The sequence below is a fragment of the Triticum dicoccoides genome, chromosome 4A (assembly GCF_002162155.2).
Source record: "Triticum dicoccoides isolate Atlit2015 ecotype Zavitan chromosome 4A, WEW_v2.0, whole genome shotgun sequence".
Taxonomy (NCBI): domain Eukaryota; kingdom Viridiplantae; phylum Streptophyta; class Magnoliopsida; order Poales; family Poaceae; genus Triticum; species Triticum dicoccoides.
In genome coordinates, this window is record NC_041386.1 from 155,428,923 (window position 1) to 155,433,613 (window position 4,691).

Below are 4,691 nucleotides of genomic sequence, written 5' to 3' on the forward strand. Positions count from 1 at the left end.
AAGCTAGCATATGGTATGATTGTATGTTGTCCTACGGACTAAAACCCTCCGGTTTATATAGACACCGGAGGGGGCTAGTGAGGGAGTCCTGGATTAGGGGGTCTCCGGACAGCCGGACTATATCCTTTGGCCGGACTGTTGGACTATGAAGATACAAGATTGAAGACCTCGTCTCGTGTCCATATGGGGCTCTACTTGGCGTGGAAGGCAAGCTAGGCAATACGGATATGTATATCTCCTCCTTTGTAACCGACCTTGTGTAACCCTAGCCCCCTCCGGTGTCTATATAAACCGGAGGGTTTTAGTCCGTAGGACAACATACAATCATACCATAGGCTAGCTTCTAGGGTTTAGCCTCTCCGATCTCGTGGTAGATCAACTCTTGTAATACTCATATCATCAAGAATAAATCAAGCAGGACGTAGGGTTTTACCTCCATCAAGAGGGCCCGAACCTGGGTAAAACATCGTGTCCCCTGCCTCCTGTTACCATCCGCCTTAGACGCACAGTTCGGGACCCCCTACCCGAGATCCTCCGGTTTTGACACCGACATTGGTGCTTTCATTGAGAGTTCCTCTGTGTTGTCGCCGTTAGGCTTGATGGCTCCTACGATCATCGATAGCGATGCAGTCCAGGGTGAGACTTTTCTCCCCAGACAGATCTTTGTGTTCGGCGGCTTCGCACTGCGGGCCAACTCGCTTGGCCATCTGGAGCAGATCGAAAGTTACGCCCCTGGCCACCAGGTCTGGTTTGGAAGCTTAAACTACAGGCCGATATCCACGGAGACTTGATCTTTGACGAATTCGAGCCCCTGCCTTGTGCGCCGCGCGGTCACGATGTGTACGATTTAGCTCTACCATCGGACCGTATTCAGGAGATCGCACCGGCAGCCGCTCCGAGGCTCAATTTGGAGCCAGTTGCGCCATCCATGGACGGGTGGATGGACCCCATCACGGAGGTCGTATCCTCAGCGGCGATCGAGCCGAATATCGACCTTACCCTTCACGAGAGCCGTGTTGCCAAACTGCCAGATCCTTCTCCGGCCACGGACTCAGAACTGCCTGCGCCCGTTCCTGTCGAATCTGATTGGGCGCCGATCATGGAGTTTACCTCCGTGGATATTTTTCAGCACTCGCCCTTTGGCGACATACTGTACTCATTAAGGTCTCTCTCCTTGTCAAGAGAGTCCTGGCCAAACTACGTCCGGCAGGATTGGGATGCGGATGACGAAGAAATTCGCCGCCCACCCACCACCCACTTAGTAGCCACTGTCGACAACTTAACTGACATGCTCGACTTCGACTCCGAAGACATCGACGGTATGGACGACGATGCGGGAGACGAAGAGGAACCACTGCCCACAGGGCACTGGACAGCCACCTCATCATACGATATATACATGGTGGATACACGCAAAGAAGGCAATGGCGACGTGACAACTGAGGATGACCCCTCCAAAAAGCAACCCAAGCGCCGGCGTCAGCGGCGCCGCTCTAAGTCCCGCAAAGGCAAAAGTGGTGATACCAACACCGGAGATAATAGCACTCCGGACAGTGCCGAAGACAACAACAATCCCCTCTAGCAAGATTTAGAGCAGGAGGATGAAGCAACCAGCCCGCCTGAGAGAGCGGCAGATGGAGAGGCGGAGGATGATAATTACATGCCTCCCTCCGAAGACGAGGCAAGCCTCAACAATGACGAATTTGTCGTGCCTGAGGATCCCGTCGAACAAGAGCGCTTCAAGCGCCGGCTTATAGCCATGGCAAATAGCCTTAAGAAAAAGCAGTAGCAGCTTCAAGCTGATCAAGATTTGCTAGCTGACAGATGGACCGAAGTCCTAGCGACCGAGGAATATAAACTCGAACGCCCCTCCAAGAGTTACCCAAAGTGCAGGGTGCTACCCCGACTGGAGGAGGAAGCACCGAAACCCACATCCCCGGTGTATGACGCGGCTGATCGGCCACCTCGTGGCCGCGACAGAGAGGCATTCCAGCCAAAAACTCAGCCCGCACCCCGACGCCATTCAAATAAAAAGGCATGAGGAATTACGCCAGACCTGCGAGACGTATTGGAGGACAAAGCAAAACATGCAAGATCGATCTATGGATCACGAGGGCATGCCACTATGCGAGACGATAATCGTCACGCCGGATACAGTAAAAGTAAGTCCGGCCGGGCCGAACACAGTGGGCAAGACTCATTTGAGCTGCACCCCTTATGCTTCACAGACGAAGTAATGGATCATCAAATCCCAGAGGGTTTCAAACCCGTAAATATAGAATCATACAATGACATAACAGATCATGCGGTATGGATCGAGGATTTCCTCCTGCACATCCACATGGCCCGCGGTGATGACCTACACGCCATCAAATACCTCCCACTCAAACTCAAAGGACCAGCTCGACATTGACTCAACAGCTTGCCAGCAGAGTCCATTGGCTATTGGGAAGATCTGGAAGCCGCATTCCTCGACAACTTTCAGGGCACTTATGTGCAACCACCAGATGCCGATGACTTGAGCCACATAAGTTAGCAGCCAGAGGAATCGTCCAAGCAATTCTGGACACAGTTCCTAACAAAGGAAAATCAAATCGTCGACTATCCGGATGCAGAGGCCCTAACAGCTTTCAAGCACAACATCCGTGACGAATGGCTCGCCCGGCACCTTGGCCAGGAAAAGCCGAAATCTATGGCAGCCCTCACGACACTCATGACCCGCTTCTGTGTGGGAGAAGACAGCTGGTTGGCTCGCAATAATAACATATCAAAGAACCATGGTACTTCGGATACCAAGGACGACAACGGTAGGTCACGTCGAAACAAACATAAGCACCCGCATTAACAGCGACAATACTGAGGATACGTCAGCCAATGCCGGATTCAAAGGCTCTAAACCCGGTCAGCGGAAAAAGCCATTCAAAACAAGCACTCCAGTCCCGTCCAGTTTGGACCGTATACTCGATCGCTCGTGCCAAATACATGGCACCCCCGACAAGCCAGCCAACCACACCAACAGGGATTGGTGGGTGTTCAAGTAGGCCGGCAAGATAAATGCCGAAAACAAAGATAAGGGGTCACATAGCGATGACGAGCAAGAGCCCCGGTAGCCGAACACCGGAGGACAGAAGAGGTTCCCCCCACAAGTGCGGACGGTGAACATGATATATGCAACCCACATCCCCAAGAGGGAGCGGAAGCGTGCGCTCAGGGACGTATATGCGTTGGAGCCAGTCGCCCCAAAGTTCAACCCATGGTCTTCCTGCCCGATCACCTTCGACCGCAGGGACCACCCCACTAGTATCCATCATGGAGGATTCGCCGCATTGGTCCTAGACCCAATCATTGACGGATTTCACCTCACTCGAGTCCTTATGGATGGTGGCAGCAGCCTGCACCTGCTTTATCAGGACACAGTGCGCAAAATGGGTATAGACCCCTCAAGGATCAAACCCACTAAAACGACCTTTAAAGGCGTCATACCAGGTGTAGAGGCCCATTGCACAGGCTCAGTAACACTGGAAGTGGTCTTCGGATCTCCGGATAACTTCTGAAGCGAATAGTTAATCTTCGACATAGTCCCGTTCCACAGTGGCTACCATGCACTGCTCGGGCGAACCGCATTATGCATATCTCAAGCTCAAGATGCCAGGACCTCGGGGGGTAATCACAGTCAATGGAAACACAAAGAGTTCTCTCCGCACGGAGGAGCACACTGCGGCCCTCGCAGCAGAAGCACAAAGCAGCCTCTTAAGGCAATCCACTAGTTCGGCGATTAAGGACCCGGAGACCTTCAAGCGCGCCCGGAGTAATCGGCAACAGGACCGCCTGGCACGCTCCGAGCTCGCATAGCAATGCGGCCCCCATCCCGGTCCTAGCCAAACGGCGAAATCCATGCCACGCGTACATAATTACGCATTAAAAATACCATGGGCACAAGCGGGGAGGGGGGCACGACTGTGGCACACTCCAAGTCGCGGCTTAAACCGCACTAGGGGCTTCCCGCTTTGTTATTTTTCTCTTTCAGGACTTTAATCTCTGGAAACCCTGTCCGGCAGCATGATTGCCGAACACATCATGCAGGAACCAAGGAGGCGGAGAGCTAGGTCACACCACGGAACTCCCAGGTGGATTACGATAATGGGTGAAATACTTGATTTAATACTATTCCTTAGCTCGCCCTTGGAAGGGACATGTCAAACAGTCCTACTTTTTGCTTATCGCACTACTTGTATCATTCTGCTCTAACGCACCTTTTTGAATAAAGCAATGCATAGCATTAAGACTATTATTGCATTCTTCCTTTACATATATATGTTCATTCATGACATCTAGCACCCGTACACTCTGGTACGGCCAATACACCAGGGGCTTAAGCATACCCCATAATGCGGCGTGAGAAGTCCGAACACTTACGACAGTGCGGCACCCCGAACTTATAGCATTATATGCATCAGCTCCGAATCATGTCTTGGGTCAATAGTTGGGTTTGCCCGGCTCCCATGTTTTGGTACCTCACGTTCCGCTATATTGACTAAGGTAGCACTGGGAGAACTACTGCGATTGTGCCCCGGTTCTGCTGGGCTAAGCACCTCAATAGAGAAAGCTAAAATTGACTGTCATGATAAGGCGAGAGACTGGTCGCTGCTCGAGAGGTTTCAAGTCCCTAAATACTCATGCCGCTTAGAGTG